The sequence below is a fragment of the Diceros bicornis genome, chromosome 25, assembly GCF_020826845.1.
Source record: "Diceros bicornis minor isolate mBicDic1 chromosome 25, mDicBic1.mat.cur, whole genome shotgun sequence".
Taxonomy (NCBI): domain Eukaryota; kingdom Metazoa; phylum Chordata; class Mammalia; order Perissodactyla; family Rhinocerotidae; genus Diceros; species Diceros bicornis.
Genome location: NC_080764.1, coordinates 46,085,820 through 46,110,260, shown reverse-complemented (window position 1 = coordinate 46,110,260; position 24,441 = coordinate 46,085,820).

The window sequence follows — 24,441 nt, the reverse complement described above, 5'->3', positions numbered from 1 at the left end:
CAGTAGAAACTCAATGTATATTTGTAAAAGTTAAGCAACGAAATCCCATCATTAAAAAAATAGAAGAATAAATATTGTATTGTTTTATTGGCATGGGGTCTTGCCTGAACATTACTCGCCTGATGGTATTTTTTTACTGTGTGAGAAAGTAGCTACCAGAAATCTTAAGTTATGTTCAAGTATCCACTCTTTGTTCTGCAACCTTAGACTCATCTCTAACTTTCACCTCATTTCCTTTGTTGTTGTTGTTTTTCTATGGTTTTGTTGTGTGTTTTTGTGCACTTGTTGCTTGATTGAGAACAGACTATTATAGGTGAGAAAAGAGAATATGATTAAAAGCCATAATGCAGCTAAGTGGAAGCTTGAGTACTTAACCTGGGCTCAGGGCCCCACTAGCCCCTACAGAGACTTTGGGCAGATAAGACTTGAAGGGGTAGCCCCCACTTGCGTCTTCTGCCATTTTTATGCATGGTACTAGTTGAAGAGTTGCACACAGTGGTCCTGCCTGGGCGAACATTGTCCTAGATAGCAGCCTAACATTTATTTTAGGCAATTGCCTAAGACCACCTTTGCCCTTTTGTCCAATTTTCTTTTTCCTGTACTCACTTTCCAGCGCTAGCTCCTGTTTCTTCATACCTCTGTGCTGAAGTTTGCCTCTGATAGCCTCAGAGTGTATGGCCCTCTGAATCACCTCCTGCCATTTTGATTTTAGGCTTGTTTGCTGTTTTTTTTGCCTATACTCACTCCTTTGACCTCCATGAAGAGGTGAAATTCTCATCTCTAACCTTGGCCCAGCAGAATTCACAACCCCACTCATCAGCAAGCCTATCCTATGGCCCAAGGAGAAGAGTGGGAATTCAGCCGACACCAATGCCTTTAAAGGACTGAAATAAATACCTCACAGAACAACTTGGAATGCATCCATGTGATCAGAAGCAGCAGGCAAAGGCGGAGTCAGCATGGTGTTCTAAATAGCCACAGGACCTGATAAACTATATGGTGAATTTGATCACTTTTGGAGAAAAACATGGATTGAGCCAGCTAAAAAGTAAAAATGATCACATCATAAAAATTTCATTATATGGGAATCGAAATTTCACCTTATGTTCAAAACATAACTTGTGAATGCACATTATACTAAAAGTGGTCATTATTTCTCTTTGCTTGTACAACATAGGTACAGGTGAGAGATGCATCAGGACAGTTGCCATACTGAAATAATCACATTCAGGGAAGGGCTCTAGGGAAGGCATTATTATTAATAAAACTTCCTCCTCTCCGTATTTACCCACAGAGGACTGTTATTTCTAAAGGTATTGTGGTGAAAAAGAATACAATATTTTAAACTAAGACTAGTTCTTCCAACTCTGGCCACAGCTGATGGAGCCCACTTAAATAATGCAAATATCTATTCTGAAACATCACTGTCTCCAGAAATTCTCTTTCCACCACCCGTCACTGTCGTGATGTTTTCATCAGCTACTTCTAATGATTTTGTTGCTGCTTCTGACTTGAAACTTTAAAGAGATGAATGAATTGATAAATGGATGGATGAATGCATGCTCACTTAGAACTGTCTTGTTCTGAGCGGATGGAGTCAGTCACACAGCACTGACAGGGGATGTGAGGAAGGAGAGCGCTTTTCTTGCCCATATTAATGAAACCCTGTAGTGTTATCACTCAGTGACCCCACCAACTGATAGAAGACAGACGGCTGCAGTGAACACTGAGGAATTTTAAAGTAGTTCACAGCTTAAGTTACATGACCAGGAAATGTAAAGAGATTTTGACTTTATAGCCCAATGGATTTATTTCCCTGTAAATAAATTTTTAAAAGTTATGTGAACATGAAGTGGTAAAAAAAAAATCAGAAAAAATGAAATCTTCCTTTTTCTAATTCAAACTCCTGACCTGACTAGCAATTTTACTCCTTAATGATAACCATTATAAATAATCTTTTATATATCTTTCTAAAAATATTTGTAAGCATAAACAAGCATATTGTGTCTTTATCTTATTTACATTAATGAGATTGTATTAAATATGTTGTTATGTACTTTTGTTTTTATCACTTAATAACATATGTTAGAAATTACTTTATATCGGCCAATTAAGACCTACTTCATTCCTTATATTTTCAAAATGTATTTTAATTGTATTCAAAGCAATGGTAAAACTTAAGTTTTACCTGCACCCTCCCCCCCTTACTTAGAAGCAACTATTTTAAGAACTTCATTTGTTTTAAATTCCTTTGCTGGTTACTTTAAGCCACTAAATTATATGAGTAAACTTCTATTATTATCTCTAGCCATTCACATTGACCTCTTTCATGAAACATGAGTATTTAGCTTGTTTACATTAATTTTCTCCCTTCTCCTCTTTTTTTTTTTTCTGTCTACAGGAACTTGATTGAGATATAGTTGACATATAACTGTGTAACTTTAAAGTGTACAATATGTTGATTTGATACACTCATATATCGCAATATGATTACTTCTGTAGCATTAGCTAACACATTCATCACATTACATAATTACCGTTTCTTTTTTGTGGTGAGAACACTTAAGATCTACTCTCTTAGCAATTTTCAAATATACAATACAGTACTGCTAACTATAATTACAATGCTGTGCATTAGATCCCCAGAACTTATTCATCTTCTATGTGGAGGTTGTACCCTGTGACCAGCATCTCCTGAATTCCCCCACTCCCAGCCTCTGGTAACCATCATTCTACTCTCTCTGTCTGTGAGTTCAGCTTTCTTAGATTCCACATACAAGTGATATCATGCAGTGTTTGTCTTTCTCTGATTATTTCATTTAGCATAATGCTCTCAAGGTCTAGGCATGTTGCAAATGGCAGGATTTCCCTCTTTATCATGGCTGAATAATATTCCACTGTACCCATATGCCACATCTTCTTTATCCATTCATCTGTCGATAGCCACTTAGGTTACTTCCATATCTTGGCTATTGTGAGTAATGCTGCTATGAACTTGGGAGTGCAGGTGTCTTTTTGATATCCTGTTTTCATTTCCTTTGGATATATACCCAGAAGTGGGATTGCAAAAGAAACAATCGACAAAACAAAAAGACAACTTATAGAATGGGAGAAAATATTTGCAAATCATATATCTGATAAGTGATTAATATCCAAAATACATAAAGAACTCATACAACTCAATAGAAAAAATAAACAACCCGATTAAAAAATGGGCATAGGAGCTGAATAGGACATTTTTCCAATGAAGATATACAAAAGGCCAACAGGTTCATGAAAGGTGCTCGACATCACTAATCATCGGGGAAATGCAAATCAAAACCACAATGAGATATCATCTCACACCTATTAGAATGGTTGTTATCAGGAAGACTAGAGAGAACAAGCATTGGTGAGGATGTGGAGAAAAGGGAAGCCCTGTGCACTGTTGGTGGGGTGGTAAATTGGTGCAGCCACTGTGGAAAACAGTATGAAGATTCCTCAAGGAATTAAAAAACAGAACTACCATATGATCCTTCTCTGTTTTTGAATTTTTGGTATTTATGTAGATTATCTTTGCAATTTTGAATAATATATTTATAATTATTTCTTGTTTTCACCAGAATCCCCTCTAGTGCTCTTCCCTTCTGAGGCAGAGACTATACTAAAATCCATTCTCCTTTTCTTCCACAGTAAAAAAGCTTTTGTGGCTTCCCAGCTAACAACAACACTTCCCAGACAGCTTTGTTGCTAAGTGTGATCACGTGACAAGAATCTTGCTACTATTACATGAGTAGAAATGATGCCTGTTAGTTTCAGTATACTTACTTAAGAGGACATCTCTGCCTTCCATTCTTTTTCCCTTTTCCTGGCTGAAATGGTGAGGCCTTGGAAGGCACATATTAAATTCTGCAGAACTGCCATAGCCTTGGCCTCTGAATGACTGAGTGGAGAAGAGCCACTTATTGACCAGGAACTTTGAGTGTGACACAAGAGCAAAATGAGCTTCTATCTCTTTTGAGCCATAGCATTTTGGGAGTGTCTATGTTACCATATCTTCACTTTTTGTTCTAAGAAATAAAATCTCCATATCTTCCCTCTGCCTATCGTTTTCTTTTTTCCATCAGCTGTGCTGTATGTAGCCTATGTAATGATATCCTGCTCACACCCCTAGGCACTCACGGTGCCAGTACATGCCACAGTGCCCTGTCAAGAGTTCCTGCCTCTGTTGGTCTCAGGGCTTCTCTCAATTTACACTCAGGACATCTGCAAGTACCAGGGAGCTAACACGCTAGGAGCAGTCCTTGGCCAGTGACGGATTGGAGTTTGAAGATAAATACTTCAGCTCTACTGACCCTTGGGAAGGATCATTTTGAAGCCTGGGTTACATTGTCTCCGAGAGCCTCCAGCAAGATTGCCTTTCTGTTACTCACGTCAGCAACTTGCTTGATAAGACGCTATTTTGCTTCCTTTCCTTATCTGTCTTACGTCCTCTTTCCCCTGCCAGCACTTCTTGGGAACAACTCTCAAATGATCTGCTTGCCCTCAGATCCTTTTCTTGGGGTATGCTTTTTGAGGAACTCAACTTAATATGGTACCAGAAGTTGTCCCCTTGATGTAAGATTCTAGAGTTGGAGAGCTTACCAGTCAGACAATAATAATAACTCCATCACCAACTCTCCCCAAGTTCACAGAGCTGGCCTCTTGGGGTATTCTTTAGAGTTAGTTAATGGAGGAGCAAAACATCCAGGCCTGGATCAGGGATGGTTTGCTTTATATGTTGGTAGGGTGGGAAAAGGACTGCTGCCACATTGCTGCCACTCAGAGGTAACTCTGCAAGTCAGCAGTGAGGGAACACCCCACAATGGGCGGAACGTCAGTCATTCAGTACACCTTGTCATCGACTTTTGGAAGGAAGAAGAAGGGATCTGCGGTGAGCAAACTCCTGTGAAGTGGTGCATAGCTTGGTAAGTGATGGCTTTATACCTTCGTGTGTGTAACATCACAATTACTAAAGCTCTTAGCTGTGATGAACTGTGATGAGATACAGGTAAAAGGGGATGCACTGGCTTATATCATGGCTCTAGCCCTTGAGAGACTAGGGGAAATCATTGTGATATAGATCCTGGAGTTGCTGTGCTATTATTGACTGCCCTAGAAGTCCTAAAAGAAGACTATGAAAGGCTCAGGTCAGCTCCCAATTAGCAAAGAGGTTGCACAGAAGCCAGAAGGTCTCGATGGCAGTAATACAGAGACTCTCAAATCTTACAGCTCAGAGGGGAGGATCTGCTGAAAATCAGTCTAATCCCTGATTTTAAGAGTGGCACCACTATACGGGAGGTTGATTTCACAGCCCTCGTACACCAAAGTCAGGACCCTGAGAGGGAAGGAGTGGGACTCGTAGAGACGGATGAAGATATTTGGGTAAGGGGGTGTGAGAAGCTTGAATTCCCATATTCCCTGGATGTTCTAGGTCAGCAGTAGTTTCCCCTACCCCACCCTTTGCTAGAGGACAGGAGCCTCTCCTTGTTTGCATGCTCGCCTGCCTCAGGATCTTCCCCTGCCTGCCCTCACTGCCTGCAGAGCAATAGAGAAGTATCGTACATGCACAGGAGAAAAGGCATAATTTACCAAAAGAGCAGTAGGATATGGTTAAATTATTCTGCCAGGAACTGGGAGAACATGCCTCAGAATGAATCTTGAAATGCTATACTGGGAGTAGGCGAGGGGAGGATAGAATATAAGACTAGATTGTGGACATGACTGATATGGAGGTAGTCTCTCATAACTCAGGATTTAACAGCCTGGAAATAGGATCGTGAGCTGGTCCTATCATTTTATTGGGATGACTCTTTGAAGCTTGGAATGGTAGCCTACAGTAAATAAACTTGCTGGAACTGCCTTAGCAGAGTATTGCACAAGGGGTAAATCAGAGAATTGAGCATGTTAGGATGAACGTAGGTCTGGAAAAATACCATCTGACTATGCTTCCCGGAAGGGCCCAGAGGATACTCCTTTTACTAAAGCGATAAGGAATTCACTGTTAAGGACGGCACCAGCGTTGATGAGAAGCATAGTGGTGACTGCCACCGTAGGCTTCCATTGATGATAGAAGATGCTCGGACAGAACTCGTCTCCCTGCGTCAAGATGGATAATAAAATCACGGCGTATTTGACATCAGGTGGCAGCACTTAACCATCAGCAGCAAAGTAGATATAATTTTTATTGTGGGAAACAAGTCAGAATGGCATGCAGGGATCTACTTTCGGGGATCCATCGTAGTGGGTAGACCGTAGATCTCCTACAGATGAGAGAGATAGGCAGCCAGTAAGCGTATTACTTGACCTGTATCAGGGTCAGCACACTACAGCCTATGGGTCAAAGCCAGTCATTTGCCTGTGGAACACAGCCACATCCATTTGTTTACCTATTGTTTATGGCTGTTTTGTGCTACAGCGCCAAAGTTAAGTAGGTTCAACAGAGACTCTGTGACCTACAAAGCCATGAAATATTTACTATGTGGCCCTTTACAGAAGAAGTTTGCTGACCCCTGAACTATGTAATCAAAGAAGTTCAAGAACAAGTGAGAATAAGATTGATGCCAGCCTCTGTAATGGAAAATCACAATCCTTGTTTCCAGACCTTAACCAGTTTTCAGACTCAGGGTTATTGATTGAAGGGGATGGAGAACTCTGTAGAAGAAATATACATGGAAGGCACATTCAATAGCCATTCTCCCATCCTTTTTCTTTTAATACAATAGCAGACATTGGGGAAAGGAGAAATATCCAGATCTTTTGAGAGCACCTAGATACAAGTTCCGAGCTGACACTCACACCAGAAGACCTAAACATGAACGGACCACTTTGTAAAGGGGGATATACAGAGGCCACGTGATGAGTGAAGTCTTAGTCCACGTCCACTTCACAGACTTGTAGTGTAGTCATTTCTCTGCTCCCGGGGGCACATTCATATTGGATAGTCTTGCTAGATGGTTAAGACCTCACATTGGTTCCCTGACCAGAACCCCTTGTCACCTACCATTTTTGTAGCAACAACTCTCTCTAAACTCACAGGGACATCTTCTCTGAGTAGTCCTTAGGGCCATTGATGGAGGTGCACCATGCCTGGGCCTGGATCGTGGATGGATTGCTTGATATGCTGGTGCAAATGAAGAGAGGACTGCCGCTCTCACTTGGGATGGCCCTGAAAGATAGTGATGAGGAACAGTCTCCCAGTGGACAGAACTTCATTCAGTACACCTTGTCATCAACTGTATATGAAGAAAAAAGTGGTTCGAGACGCACAAACTCCTCGGAAGTGATGAACAGCTTTGCAGGTTGTTCAAGGATCTAGAAAGCATAAGAGCAGAAAATTGCAGACAAGAAGATATGGGAAAGAGGTGTGCAGATGGACACACGTGGGAGTGGCACAAAGTTTTACGGATCTTTTCTGTTTCATGACAATTAGCACTGTACAGTATCAATTTCAGAAGAGTCACTAAAACCAGATGGACAGAATTACTTGTCTATTATATGCTAGCCAGCTTCTATTTTTCCACCCTAACATTTGCCTGATTGGCTCACAAATGTTGGCTGGGATAATGGTTACCCATGGGCCTAATAACAGGGATTCTCTTTTACCAAGGGTAAGCTGCTGCTGAACGTCTGACCAGTCAGCCATAGAACTTAACACTAAGCTCTCAATATGGTATAATCTTTTGAGGAATCCAATCAGTCACCTGGTGGCTAGTTGATTATATTGACAGCAATTCATCCTTACTAAGATTGGTATGTATCCCTGTCTACAGTGCCTCAGCAAGCAGAATTGTCAGAGGGCTCACAGAGTGTTTGATTTATTGTCAAGGGATCCCCACATAACATCACCTAGGACTCACTCGCTATGTCATTAAGAAAGGGGCACTTGACCATGGGATCCACAGATCAGGAACTCTCCATCTCATAAAAGGTTGGAAGAGCCTCTCAGAAGTACACATAAGAGGTCAGCCTGGGGAGGCTGTTCTGCAGTATTAGAGCATTGTCCTTCGAGGTGCGGTACACACTTCAAACCAATGACTGTTCTATGAGACTGTGATGTAAATAACTAAAATACATGGGTCTATGAAACAAGCGGTGGAAATAGAATGTTTTCAACTCATCATTACTCCTATTTATCCACTTAGGGAACTTGTGCTTCCTGTCCCTGCAATTTAGTCTCTACCAGACTTAATATCTTGGTTTCTGAGTGGAGTGTGACAAGAGGTACAGGCTATGACAGGTAAATGCTAAATGTTTAACTAAATTTAAAGTTAAAGCTGCCACCCAGTCATTTTGGGCTCCTCATGCCAGTAGACCAGCAGGCAAATAAAGTAGTTACTACATTGGCAGGAGTAGTTGACCTTATTATTATGTAGACACTGTGCTGCTGTAACATATTGAGGCAGTGAGGAGTATTTTAGGACTCAGGGGATTCAGCTAGTTGCCTCTTGATGCTTCCATGCCGAGTGATAAGTATGAATGAGCAATTGCAGAAACCAAGGCCTAACAAGAGCAAGGCGACTAGTGGCTCAGACATCTACTGATGAAGGTCTGGGATACCCACCAAGCCAGCAACCTAGAATAGAAGGGTGTCCAAGGGTGAGGGGAAACCAGAATGAATGCTGGAGGAGGGAGATAATGAAGACCTAGGCCAGTAGCTTGTTCCATTAAGTCTTTTTCTTTCTTTTTAAAGAAGTGGTGACTGGTCACTAAATTGAAGAAGTGATGGCCCATAGTGATATTACCTTGGTGTTTGGGTGGATCTGAGCAATGCAAGGTGTGGACATTAGCAGAAGCTGTTGGCACCTCTCTCATACCCCCTTAGCACTCCTGTTCCCATTCATGATGGTGTCTTCTGGAAACACCTGGGACTCTGCATGAGGGCTTTCTCTTGACCCTCCGAGGAGACCGTAAGTATTAGGTCTCAGCAAGTGGCAGGTGGGAGTTGGAGGATAAATACTCCAGCTTCCTTACCCCTTAGTGGAAAACAACTCTGAGCCTGATTTCACATTGTCTCCTAGAGCTTTCCAGTAGGTGAGACTCCATTGTCCACAGGAGAAATGTGATCAGCAGCTCCCCTTTTATTGGTGTCCTTCCCTTCCCTATCTTGTTTCTTCATCCCTTGCTGGTTTTCCTGGGACTGTCTCTGAAGTAAAAGACTGGCACTTGAATCCATATCTCAGGGTCTCACTTGTTCATGGTGTAATATGTTACATTACATTTGTCATTATAATTGGTCTTAAAGGCTTTGTCTTTAGATTGATTAAAAAAGCCAAAAAGCCAAAAAGCACTAAACAGAGTTCATATTATTATGACTAGTTATATATCATTTGCTACACAACAACAAGGGGTCATACTTTCTTCTCCATGTGTCCAATATTAAGGCTGCAGGGCCATTTGGAGGAGAAAAGCTGAAAATAGAATTAATTCTTATTTCTCACATTGCATCAATTTGCTTAAAATGATATGCATTTTTATTTACTTCACATATTTAGCTTTCAGATGCGAATTTTCTCCCCCTGAAGTTTCTAATTGCATTCTTTTAACATTTATATGTGTATAAATGCTATCTATCTATACCTACATACCTATGTATGTATGTATGTATACGTATTTTTTCTATGTACACAATCATGTCGTCTGAGAATGAGGTCAATTTTATTTATTTTCAACCCTTATTCTTTTTATTTCCTTTTCCTGTCTTATTTTAATGTCTAGGACCTCTAGTATAATATTGAATAAAAGTGGTGATAGCTTATAAAGGCAACCTTGTCTCAGTCTGGATTTCTGGCAAAAAGCTTCAGTGTTTTGCCATGTTGGCAATACATGGCAATACATGCTTTTTTGTAGATGCCCTTTTTTATTTAAAGAAGTTCCTTTCTATTCTTAGATTCCTAAGTATTTTTATTGTCAATGAATATTCAATTTTATCAAGAGTTTTTTTGCAACTATTAATATTATTATTTGTTACTATGTTAATACAGTGAATTACATTTATTTGCATTTTTAATGTTAAGCAAACCTTATATTCTGAGAAAAAAATAAAAATTGGTTTTGATGTAGTATCTTATTAATATATAATGGCATTTGATTCGCTAATATTGTGTTCAGAATTTTTTTTTTCCTTTTGAGAAACAGATTGACCTGCAACATTCTTCTTTTGTGATATCTTTGTCGGCTTCTGGGTAACAATATTATTCTTATCAAACCAGTTGGGAAGTGTAAACTGTTCCTCCACCTCCGTCCTCTCACCCTCGGTAAACTTTGTGTAAGATTTGTTTTATTTATTCTTTAAATATCTACAAGAATTCTCTTATATAGTCATCTGGGACTGGATTTTCTTGTGAGAGGATTTTTAATCAAAAATTCTATTTCTTCAGATTCAATTGATTATATTTTTGTAAGAATGTATCAATTTCATCTAAGCTTTTAAATTTTTGGTATGAAGACTTTTATTTTTTTTAATATTTGTAGGATCTGTAATGATATGACTTTACAAACTCCTGGTTTAGTTATTTTCTCTGTTTTTTCAATTGATTTCTGCAAGTTTTTATCAAATTTTTTAGTTTTCAATGTACCAACTTCTTTAGTTGCATTTATTTTTGCTCTTATCCTTATTAGTAGTTTATTTTCTGTATTCTGTGCATTTAATTTGCAGTTCTTTTTCTAACTTTTTGAGAAAAATACTTAGATCATTGTTTTGAACCCTTCTTTTCTCATATATGAATTTAATTCTTGAAGGTAAGAACAGGAAGCCGTGAAAATCTAGAATAGTGGTTCCCTACAAGAGGCAAATGTCCCCCCATGGAACATTTGCCAAGGTCTGGAGAAATGTTTGGCTGTCATCATCGGGGGCCAGGGATGCTAGTAGTGTTGAGTGTGTAGAGGTGGGGGATGCTGTTAAACATCCTACACTGTACAAGACAGAGAATTACATCAAAATATCAATAGTTCCAAAGTTGATAAACCCTGGTCTAGGGATAGAGCACTTGGCCTTAACTGTGTAAACGCGCGCGCGCGTGTGTGTGTGTGTGTGTGTGTGTAGATTCATGTTGGGAAGGGTGAATCAGGGAACCTTCCCAGTAGAGTGCAAAGGGGGTAGTTAGGTGCAGCAAGTGAAGGGACATAGGGAAAGAGTGTTTTTTGTGAGCAGAATGTGCCAAGACAAGAAAGAAAAGCATGTTGCACTTGAGGAACTACGTGATTTGACAGATTTTTATAAGACTAGGTGGGGTATTGGGATGGAGACTGACACTGACAAGAGGTTAGCTGGGTCAGGTTATGCAAGTCCTGGTATCCGATGCCTGAGAGTTTGACAGGAGACACAAGGTCCAGGTAGAATGTTTGAAGGGTTATAAGCAGGACAGTGACGTGATGAGAAGTGACTTTCAAGAAGAATATTGTAACTAAAGGGCCGAGACTGTACTGGAGGAAAGCAAGACCAGAATCAAGGAAAAAAGAAAGAGGCTATTGAAGTAATTGGGGTGAAAGAAGATAAGAGAGGTGGTAAAAAGAGAGGGAACTGAAACTTTTGCACATATTAAAACTGTAGGATTAATGAGAATTCATCTTCCTTCAGGTGTGGTGGGTATTGGAAGTGAGGATAGATTTAAGTACAACTCTCAGATTTTGGACTAGGAAAACTACACAAATCGTCATGACATTGGATCAGGTACAGGACACAGGAGAAAGCAGATTGTTCAGCAATGTCACAGATCTGCTTCTCGTTTTGTTGATATGGACACTCAACTGGAATTATCTAGTGTGCAGCATGATTCAAAGGTCTAGAGCTCATCAGAGTGGTCAGGTCTAGAAATATGTTTTTTGAAATAGTAATTAAGAGTGGATAAGAAAAAGAGTTACAGAGGAGTTCAATCTTGTTGAACACACACATAGCATTGACAAAGAAAGAGGGGGAACCCTCAAGAGATTTTAGGAAGGTGTGGTCAGAAGGTTAGGAAGAAAATCAGAGAAGAATGTTGACAGCACTGTGAGGTGTTCACAGTGCTGCAGAGGGAAGGTAAAGGGTAAGGGTTCCACTAAAGAATGTGGGAGTAACCCGGAGAGATGAAAGCTCAGCAGAAATGATGGCAAATCTCCGCTACATGTATTCATTAGCTTTTTATAACAAAACAATTTGCAGGTAAAATGTACCTCCTGTCAATATCTTAGAGAAAAATATCGTATTTCTTTAAGTTACTTTTTAAATTTGCATCTTTAAATTGTGTGTGAAATTTGGCCTTTTGATTGTATTTCTTCCTGGACTTTGCCAGAGAAATGCGCTTCGAAATAGACGCTGCTGATGTAAACGTTCCATTCTGAGTCCCTCTCGGAGACAGCCCATCACACACCGGAAAAGGGAGGGGAGTGGTGGAATGTAAACTGCTGTCTTTTTCTACAGCTTTTTTTTTTTTTTTTGTGAGGAAGATCAGCCCTGAGCTAACATCTGTGCTAATCCTCCTCTTTTTGCTGAGGAAGACCAGCTCTGAGCTAACATCTATTGCCAATCCCCCTCCTATTTCTTCCCCAAAGCCCCAGTAGATAGTTGTATGTCATAGCTGCACATCCTTCTAGTTGCTGTATGTAGGACGCGGCCTCAGCATGGCCCGAGAAGCGGTGCGTCTGTGCGCTCGGGATCCGAACCCAGGCCGCCAGTAGCGGGGCGCGCGCACTTAACCGCTAAGCCACGGAGCCGGCCCTCTACAGCTTTTTAAACAATTTACAAAGACTGCTCCGGTAGCACCTCACTGCAGTATCTGCACAATAGAATTCAGAAGTTCAAATTTATGGGTTTTTTTTACTTCATAAGAGTGTTTATGAGCATGAAGAAAATTCCAATGGGCAGTTTATTATCAATACGAATTTAACACAAAATGATCTACCAGTTTGATAAAACAAAAGTAGAAAAATACAGTCTTCTCTCAATTAGCCATGTGTAGATTGTGGGTTATTGTCACAAATGTTCCTTCTCACCAGCCAACATCTTTGTGCTCCTGCCTTCCTTTAGTGCTTGGAATGTGCTGCTGGGAAAAAAAATGCATTATAATACTAATATAAGGAATTTAATTAGCAAGATAAATCAGTTCACCATATATGTTGTAAAGGCAGTTATAAGTACATTTTGCATTATTGATAAAATGTTCTTTTCCTGTGTGTGTGTGTGTGTGTGTCCTATATGTTTAATATATTTGATGCCAGCAATGTTTTCCAGGACATATAGCTACCGGGAAAGATCATGGGCTGTGAAATTAGGTCATTGTTTTATTTTTTCTGTATCCCTTACTGGATTGCGTGACTCGAGGAAAGTGACATAACCTCTCTGGGTCTCATGATTCTCAGTTGTAAAATTGAGACTGTGGATAACTTTGGGGTTTTGTGAACTGAAAATTAGATAATGCGTTCATGTAAAATGCTTATCAGAGTGCCTAGAACTTAAGAAAGTAACAATAAATTAAATTTCATCTGCCATGTTCTGTCCTAATCTTACAATATGTTCTCTTTTTCCCACAAAGAGGGTAGAAACACAGCTTCTGTTCAAAAAGCTACAGTGAGTTATGTTCCAGAATTGCAAGAGCTTTTTTAAAGCTCTGCTTCCTATCCTTTATTCTGCGCCTTTTCTGTAACTTCTGTAACTAGTTCTTGCCCTGTTGCCTGGTTCCTGTTTTCTGTCTCACTACCTAGTTTCATGGAATTGATGCTTCAGTTTTAATATCACTTTGGCTTAACTCCTGCTTTATCCTTGGTTGCCATGATTTAGATCTGCCTAGATTCACACTCTGTGATCCCCATGTCAGCCCCATCCTCACTGCCAGATTTGGATCCAGCCTGAGGCTAGCCCCATATCTCATTTTTCCAGGAGCAGAGTTTGAATAAGTGTGTTAGTGTGATGCTTGAATGCAGTTGTCATGTCTAAAAAGAGAAACTTATTGTATTGGCCTGCTTACTATGTGAGTTTTCAGAAATACTGTACCTGCTTATTAGATAACTCTCAGATCCCCGCCTCCACTGCCATTAGTTGTGCCTCTTGGTATAATTCATAATCTTACGAGTACGTGCTGATTAATAGGAGAAACTTGGAGAAGGACATATTCATTTTGCCTTCTCAACAAATATTTATTGTGCAATTTGTATTATGCCAAGGGCACTGGATAGTTGTTTATTGGTTCTTAGCCCCACACTTGTTCATCTATTCTCTTTTCTGTACTACTAAAACTAGAAGGCTGCAAATGGCATTTCCCAGACTTGCTCACCATCTGAGTTTGAGTTAAGTTTTGCCAGTGGATGCACTGACCAGAGAGTAGATGGCAGAAGGAAGAGAGATGACATTTTGCTTTTGGCTCAGCAGGAGTGTACTAGTCATATTTGAAGAATTATAGAAGTCCAGTGGTGCTGGAGTAGTGTTAGGGGAGGAGTCTGAGGAGACGTCAGACAGTTAGGCAGAGACCCAATCATGTGTACAGGGCTTGGGGGTGTGGATAATGGCTTTGGATTTTATTCAAAGTATGATGGAAGCCATAAGATGTTTTGAAACAGAGGACTGATATGATATTTTATGTGTTAAGAGAGCCATTGGCAGCTTTGTTAGAAATAGTCTGTAGGGCTGTGGATGCCAGAGTATCAAGGAGATCAGTTTGGAGGTTGTATCAGTCAGGCCAGAGGGTAACACATGCGAAGTGTGCTGTGCTGTAAGGGAACCCTTCGTGTAGCATCACAGGTTGCTTTAATTCTTGGTCCCTCCACATGGACAAGTGCTTCTACAATTGTTAAAGAAAGGAAAATGATCCAGAGAGTCAACAACGGCAATTAAGTGACTTCATCTGAAAGTGAAACGAATCACATCTGCAAATATTTCATTTGCCAAGGCAAATGACATGGCCACACCTAATGTCAAGCGGGTACAGAAGAGCACGACTGCTTTGTATCCGAAAGTAGGGGAAAACCAGATATTGGTTAACAAAAATAATGCCTTCCACAGAGGGTGTTTCAGCAATCTAGAGATTGCTAGAGGAAAGATGATGATAGTGGCAGTGGAAGTGGTGGGAAGTAGATGGATTTGAAATGCATTTGGGATGCATTTTGACAGTAGAATTGAAAAATATGCTGACAAATAAGAGGTGGGATGTTAGAGAAATAGAATAGTCAAGGATGACTACAGAGTCCAAGACTGTTGTAATGAATGAACAGAGATGCCTTTTACTGTGACAGAGAACCTTGAGGAATTGCAAGTTGGGGTACGTCAAATATGAGGTAACAATTATACATTCAAGTGGAGATGTCATGAGTCTAGCACTCAGGAGAGAGAATCAGGCTTGAAACAATTTTGCGAGTCAACAGCAGTAGAGGGCATTTAAACAAATAGGCAAGATGATGAAGACTATAGGACCAGACAAGTAACAGCATTTAAGAAGCAAGAGAAAAGGATAAAATGTTTAAAATGATAGAGTTTTTTGGTAGCCATCAGATAAGATGATGATAGTTTCCACTGTAACGGTGAAAAGAGTAGGAGGAGCTAACATGGGGTAAGCAAATGCATTCATGTTTTTACGCATGCAGATGGAGGCACTTCCGGATGTTGACATCTATGAGGGAGATAGAAGGGACCAAGAGTCAGGATAGAATCCTGGAAAAAATCTACACTTACAGAGGAAGAAGACAATTTAGAGAAGTGCTCAGTGAGGCAGAAGAACCCACAGCAAGTTGTCATAGAGATCAAGATAGCTGAGAGCCTTACGAAGGAGGAGGTGGTTAACAGTGTCGAATGCAGCAAAGTTTGAAATATATGGCACAAGTATGGAGTTTGGACTATCTGATAACTCATGAGTTTGAATTATCCATATTTCTTTGTCCCCAGCTCAGCTGACTTGAGTCAATTGCCAAGTCAAGTTGCTTCCTCTGTCTTCTAAATATTTCTGTAATCCTGGAACTGCTTAGTTATTCAGAGATTGAAAGAGAAAACGACAGAAAGAGTTGACTTTTTGCTGCTATTATGAAAAAAAATCCTTTAGTGTACAGTAATAATAATAATAGCTAATATTTATTGAACTCTTCTATGCCAGGCTCCGTCTATTCTATGTGCCTTATATGTATTACGTCATTTAATACTCACAACAATCTGAGTTAAAAAAGTTCTTGATCACACATCCTCCTCTAGCTATTATCCTTTTTCCTTCTTTCCTTTGTAGCAAAATTTTTTGAAAAATTTGGCGGTTGGTCTCTTTTTCCTCCTTTTCCATTCTCTCTTGAATCCACTCCAGTAGGGCTTTCATCCTCACCATTTTACCAGAATTTCTCTTGTGTAGGTCAACTCCTTGTTACCAAATTCAGGGGTCACTTCCCATTACTCATCTATTGATAACACTTGGAAAATTCTCGTCCCTAACATTCCAGAGCTCTCTAGGTACTCTTCCCTCCTCACTAGCCATTTCTTTTCAGCATCCTTTGCTGTTTCTACTGGTTTTCTGTAACTTCAGATGTTGGAATGCCTTAGAGCTCAGTTCTTAGACAGTTATCTATCAACACTAACTATCCAGAGGATGTCACTCAGTGCCATGACCTCAGATAATAGGTATACATTGACGGATTCCAAATTTTCATCTCCATCTCTTATTAAACTTACTAAGACTCCTGTAGGCAACTACCTAGGAATGGGCATCTTTAATATATCATGTGCTGAGCCTCCCTTCCCCACAAACACTGCTCTTCCTCTCATCTTCACCATTTCAGCAGATGGCAATTTCTTCCCTCCAGATACTGAGGCAAAATACCCTCTCTTTCTCTTCTGCCTCATAGTCAATAGATTAGTAAATTCATCTAGGTCTATTTTCTAATTATATACAGAATCTAATAATTTCTCACCATGTCCACTGAGCTACTGAATTAATTGAAGCTACAATTATTTCATTTCTTAGTCTCCTTTCTGCTTTCTTTCTTTCTCTCCTATAGGCTTTTTCAACACATCAGCCAGGGCTAATCTCTAAAACATAAACAAGCTTATATCACTATTCTACAGAAAATCCTCTGATGACTTCTCATCTCACTCAAAGTAATAATGAAAATCTTTACCTGGAGTCAATACCTTCCCACCCACTCCTCCTATCTCTTAAAATTCACCTTCTTTCACTTTCCTTCTCTCTCACTTTGCTGAATCCTCATTGGCGTCTCTGCTATTTGTATACACCACACATGTTCTTGGCTCAGACTTTTCCACTTACTACTCTGCCTAGAACGATTTTTTTTTTTTTCCAGAATATCTACATGACTTGCTCCCTGACTTCCTTCAGATCTCATCTTCTTAGTGGGATCTTCCCTGCCCACATTTTCTAAAATGTTGACAGCCTCCCCACCCTCCTGTACTTTCACTCTCTATTCTTTTATCCTATATTATTTCTGTTCATATAACTCCTTCATGAATTATATCTTTATTTATTTATTATCCCCTCACCATGTGAGGGAACTCATCATGTGAGTTCCATGAAGTCAGACACTGTGCTTTGTTACTGCTGTCTCCCTGGGGCCTGCAACAGTCCATGGCACCTACCGAGTAGGTGCTGACATTATCCTCATTTACTGACCAGGCTCAGGAAGGTTAAAGGCCTTGCTCACTCTGTCAGGGGTAGAGCTGGAACTCAAGTGCACAAAGTCCGAGTGCAGAGCCCGTGCTTCCATTAAGTGTGTTGAATATTCTTCCATCCTTCCACCCAGCTCTCTGAATCTGCCCACTGCATTTATAATAATTTGTGTTACACTTCACATCTCCTCATGACATTGATTTTAGCCCGATTTTATTTACATAAATGCATTCGTGGCAGCAAGAGGCACAGTGAAGTGGTCTCCTGTCCCCAGGAACCACTCTTATGGTCGCTGAGCTGTATTCCGCTGTCTATAGGAAAGGCTTTGCTACCAACACCGATAATTAAGAGTTGGCAAATTTCCAATAGACCACAGGGCAGATGTCTTTATCAATTTGGTTTGTAAAAATGAGGCATAATTAGATAATTGGAAGCAAATATGATATATTATAACATTTGAGACCTAAAGAGAAATAAATAGAATGAAGTGAATAAAAACTACGAAAACTAATGAAAACCATCTTGGCGCTCTAGTTATGAGGATTCCAGGAAAAGAAAAAGGATCACAAAAGCACTGGAAATAGACACAATTATCTCTTTAATTTTAGCTGTAAATTTGCTTAACCAGATTTTTTTAACCAAAATCATCATGAAAGGCAGGCATATATTGGATATCTTACCACTTAATATTTTTTATGTGTATCAGCTTTCTTGGAGAATTGAAAGGTTGTATGAGAAAATGCCAATATAATGTGCTTTAATAAAAAAGGAAACACCATCTTTTCGCATATGTACACAAATAGCAAAGTAAGCATACCCAAGTCACTATATATCCAAGAATCAATATTATTCCAGAGAAAAGTCACTTAAATTTTATGTCCCTGTTTATGCAAATAAACTAAGCTATATTTGAACTGCACACTCAGAAAATTCTGAGCTACTTTTGCTGCGGCAACAGAACGAACTAAATGTCCATTCTGTTGGATTTTATATAAATTCCATGAGCTGATAACAAGATTAGTACAATATAAATCAATATGAATCAGAAAATGTGTATCCCTCCCACTGCCACCTGTCCCTCCTGTCCTGCACTTCAGCAAGTATTTCTCAAATGCCCTCCACTAAAAATAACCATCACTGTCATTCCAATGTACGGAGTGGATATGTATGTGTCCAACGTATTGTGTGGATATCCAAAAGTAAATAGAAAGGAACACACCTTTTGTAATAACATTTATCATATTCTTTACATATAGCAATTCCTATGCCTTAGAATATAAAACAATAGGACAAAATTAGTCAGAAAATGTACTTAGTTTACAGAACGGAGGGAAAACACTTCAAATAGATTAATCAGAAATGCATTCAAAATCTACAATTGCCATTAAAATTGAGAGAAAATTATCTTTAAAAATTATTTTTATTTTTGCTAGTTAACGTATTTAAATTTATTTATTTGTAAATCTGGAGCTATCACTGAAAAAAATTCCATCTATTTATTTACAAAGGAATTTTTGAGAATGTCTAGGTCTATTTTCACCTGTGTGTGCCTATATAAAGATGCAGAGATAATCTGCTCTAAGATCAAGAATCTTTAATATTATTGGACCATTTGCTGTGTTCTGATGCTGCAATATCTTTTAAAGAATTATCTCCATTAGGATCAATATAATTGCTCAGTTGGGGATACTATGGTCAGCCAGGGGATATAAGATATCTGAATACTCGTACTTTTTAAAATACTTCTATCTTGTTCATTGAAGTCTGCATCCATTTAGAAGGTTAGTCAGAAAATACATGCTACCTGCTTTTTAAGAAGCATAAATTGCCTTTCCATGCTATTCTATGACAAATAGATAAGAAAAAAAAAAAAAATGACAAAGTAGACCAATTATGAAAAGCAGATTAAATGAGAACATAACATAAAGGAAATGCAAATCATCTGTGGAAAGTGAATGTGCACATTCTTTTTTACCATAGTTTATAAGTGGAGGAGAGAAAACTTTTTCATATTTAAATACAAATACTAGGCAAATCCAGAAGATTCTACAAGAGGAAAACTCTTACCATTCCCAACATTATGATTATAGAAAAAGAGATTTTTACAGAACTGTGAAGTATTTTTTGGCTAACCAATACAAATATAATTTATTTTTGACCAAGTGCAAATCCAAACAGCATTACTTAATAAATTTCTTTTCAGTTAATTTTCCACCACTATTTTTAAGACTGTGTTAAAGATAGCAAGTGGAGTTGAAATTATATTTCTAATAGCCCTAAATCTTTCTTGGGGGCAATGGTTGGTATTAATCAAATAAAAGATATACTTCTTGCCCCTTATAGAAACTCTTTTGGCCCTTACAAAGTAACTTAATAAACACTCAGTTTGTATACACTATAAAGTTTTCATAGCATTGTTTCCATTTGATCTATGAGCCACTGTAATTCGCTTCAAGTAAGAAAGTGTAATAAGATGCATTCTGGGTAAGGTACAAAAATAAAACCATGGATCTCCCTTTGTTACTCAGGGGCAGCATACCGGAAGGATTTTCCCAAGGCAAGGTAGAGCTGGAAGCACTATTACCTGAGTGAATCTATGAGCACATCAAATTAAGTCATCAGCTGTAGCTGAGAGGGACCAGAATGCTTAGCAGTCCAGGAAGGAATGGGTGGGCAAGGCCATGCCCTTTAATGTCAGAGCATTCTGAGTATAAGTTCTAGGCTCACTTCTCACAAGCTGTGAGATTTCCTAGCCTCTAAACCTCAGCTTCCTTCTCAGTAAAGTGAGATTAAAATTGTAGTCAAGTCACAGAGTTATTGAATGGATTACATGTGATAATATGTGTTAAGTAACTATCACCGTGCCTGACACAGAGAAAACACTGGATGCACGCTTATGGTGGTCGTTATTATGTCATCATTATAAGCATTATCATCCTAATTATCATCTTAGAATGAGAAGAGGCCAAGAAGCAGAGAATGTGTGAGGAACAAGACACAGCAGTGACAAAGGAGGGCAGTTCAGGAGGCTACGTTGGTGAGCTCTGGGCATGAAGCAGACGCTTCTGTCATACAGACCTCAGCGTGCACTGCCAGCACAGGCCAGCTCCTTACGTCATTAGATGTACCACTGCAGCCTAAAAGTGAGTCAGGAGGAACACAGCTAACCCCAAACTGTCATCCACACTACCCAGTTCAAACTGGTCATTAAATACGAACCCTTTTGGGTCATGTGCTGACTATTCTGTGACAGAAAATCTTGTGTGATTTAGATACTAGCCCAAGTATGCCATCATCAAAACCCTGCATTAAATTGGAAGGCATGGGAAAGAACGACGGAGAGATAGCAGCAGTTAACTTTGTTTCGAGCTCTGTCGCAATCTAGCCTATGTTCTTCTACTGCAGCTGTGCTAAAGCAGCTTCTCCAGCTTCTCCAAGCAGGGACACGGAGATCACAAGACCCCTCATGGATAGGTCCAGAAATGTAACAAGTACTAAAGCTACATGGGCGGACAGAACACTTTCCTAAAAAGCAGAGTGTCAGGAGTGAGGTAGGCAGCAGCAAGTGAACTAAGATTTGTTCACTCGAGAGGCCACGTGGGGACACTGCTGATAGGGTGGGTAGAGCAGTATTGTAAAGGAGCCCCCTATACACAGCTCCTGGGGATGTGGCCTGGACTCAGATGCTAGAGGCCAGAGCAGCAGGGAGCAGAGTAATGTTCTTAAAAAGTAAGTTAAATCATGTAATTTTCTGCTCAAAAGCTTTCAAAGTCTTCCCCTTTCACTTAAAAATGAAACTCTACTAATTACAATGGCCTGAATGGTCTTAAATAAACTGATCTGGTTTACCTTTCTGGCCTCCTCTTTCGCAGATGCTTCGTGGCTGGCTCCTTTTCAATCTTTGGGTCTCAACACAAATTCCACCTTTTGGAGAAGTTGTCTCCCTACCAACTCTTCATCACTTTGATTGACTAGTTACCATGCCCTACTGGTTGTTAAATATTTTGAATATCACATTTACTATTTTATATATTATATATATCAAAAAAGTTCTTCAAAGAGTAGTCAGGAACAGGCAGGGACTTTTCTTGTTCTATTTTTTACAATCTGTATAACTCTTTGAAATGCCTTTTAGAAATATAGTATAGTAACATATTATATTTATATTTATAATATATAATTAAAATATGTAATGTAGTAAGTGTTATATTAAAAATAGTTCACAATCAGTATAGCCTGATCACTGACCAATCAGCAAGGAAACTACTGTATTGAAGAAGCAGGGTCCAAATGTTAACCCCTTAGTTGCTGAACTGTTGGACTATTCATAGGTCTGAGAACCATGATAGCCTGGATGACTGAATGGTGGGGATGGGGTTCCCAGGAACTTGAGCAGAGGTTATTTCCAAACTGGTAGAAGTATTTAATATTTTAATAACCAATATGGCTGTGTTAGTTGTCAATTGCTACATAACAAAATACCAAAAACTTACTAGTTTAAAATAACATGCATTTATTGTCTCCCAGTGTCTGTGAGTCACAAGTGGCATAATTGGGTCCTCTGCTCAGAGTTTCTCAAAGCTACAGCCAAGGTTTTGGTTGGACTGCATTCTGTTCTGGAGCTCAGGGTCTTATTACAAGCTCATGTACTTATTTGGTAAATTCAATTCTGATTGGTTGTAGGACTGAGGTTCCTATTTTTTTCTTCCTCTACCACTCTTAGCTCCTTGAGGACTTTCACGGTTCCCTGCAATGTGGTCCTTTCCCAGGAGATCTTACAGGGCTTCTCACAGCATAGCAGTTTGCTTCTAGGACAACAGGAGAATCTCTCTGATCTCAGCCTGAACCTTCTTCTGAGGGGCTCACTTGATTAAGTCACGCTTATTGGGGATAATCTCTCTTTTGACTAACTCAAAATCAAACTGATTAGTGACTTAATTACATTTTCACAAGCCTTCACCATTGCAAATAATGTAAATTAATCACAGGAGTGACATCAGCCATATGCACAAGCCCCGTCCATGCTCAAGGGGAGAGACTTATTCTGGGCGTGTACTCGAGTGGTGTGAATCTAGGAGACAGTCTTAGAATTCTGCCTGCCACAATAGCCTTACCAGTAGGAACTGACCTGTTACAAACCACGAGCCTCATCATTCAATAAAATTTTTTTTGGCTTTCGCATATAACTTACAGACATGATGTGGTTGCTTTCTTTGAGCTAAGGAATCTGGCAGCTAAAGAGACAATGAGCTTGGCTTTGAGGGCAAGAAAAATAAATGTAACAGTGTAGAAAAAGCTTTCTGATGATGCATTTACAGTCTTAATAGCCTGTCTGAGAAAACTTTACAGCCACTCAACTAGCATTCTTATTTATTTATTTTTAGAATTGAAGAACAGCTAAAAATTAAAAATATGTATAAATACATGAACACTTGGGAAGAATTTTTAGATAGGACAGGTTTAAACATAATCCCAAAATATATAGTATGTCTTTGTTAGAAATGTATGAAAATATTTGTATAAAGCTGCCTTTGACGTTAAGTCACTTCAGACTATTGACCAGCTGTATGTTCACGCACTGATGTAGGGACCTTATGTTTTTCAAATGGAAACAAAAGACACTTTACATAAACACAAAAGGTTAGCAAAATTCTAATAAGTTGCTTTTGGGCACAAAGCCTTTGGTGTCGGTGATAAAACAGCCGCGTCAAATGATGTGACATTTTAGGATTCCACTTCTGTCTCTCAAGGAAAGAAGACGACATTTGGCCTCCCACCATTAACAACCCAAAACTAGGGGAAAAAGGACATTTGAAGCAACAGTTTTCAGTAGTTAGACAACAAGCAGAGGAAGGTAGTGATCCCTGAGAGAAGAAAAATAAATGTAGTGAATCTCACTGTGCCCCTGGCTTTCTGCCTAGAGTGATTTCCAGACAACCACGCGGGTGGTGGGATCCGAGCAGAGTCAAGTCTCATGAAGCTGGTGATCCAGAGGCAAGAAGTCAAGGGCACAAAGGCAGCTGGATTTTGTAGGGCAAAGTGCTGGAGAGGAGGGAGCCCGCGGATAAGGAGCTCTAGAAGTCTGCATGGGGTTCCCCTGGGTCTTTGGCTCAGAATCAACTTGGGCACATATAAGGAGGACTCACATGGTCAGGGAAAGAATAGCAGGTGCCGTCAGTGGACCAGTTTCCTGAGCTCACAGAAGGCTGGGAGAAGCTCAAGTTCCACTGGTTAGTGGGTGGCTTGCTCCCATATCGTGCCTCAGGGACCTTAGATGCTGCCAGCCGTGGCTATATCACCTTATTCAGAGTTTTCTGTGTCTAGTCAGTGGGAGGGAAATGAGAAAGATGTGTGTAGGGAAAGTTTCAATGAGCCAACCATAAAGTGACACTTCTCAGTTCGCTCACATTCATTTAGCTAGAATTTACCGGCATGACCTACAAAGTAGTCTTGTAAATATAGTTCAGCTGCTTGCCCAGGGAAAGAGAAGTGAGTTGGGCGAACAGTTCGCAGCCTCTCCCACATCTGGGTACAGGTCCTGTACTAAAAAGGGTCAGTGCGTACATGCCCTAAAAAGTGGCAGCCCCTTATACTACAAGGATGTTCAAGGACAACAGAAAAAGTGGCTTCTGTTTTTAGTCAACGACTTGCACTTCTTTTCTGAACACCCAGCCTCTGGAGAGTAGGAAAAAAAAAATGTCTAATTTGGTTTGAAGCTTAGCCTTATCTAATAATTTAAACAGACCCTTGTGGTAGCATTTAGTCTTTCTTGGACAGTATTTTTCAGTGTCTCAAATGCTGAGACTCCCTCTCCCCAGTTTCTCTCCTTCAGTGAGTTCTAGTGTATGGGTGGAGG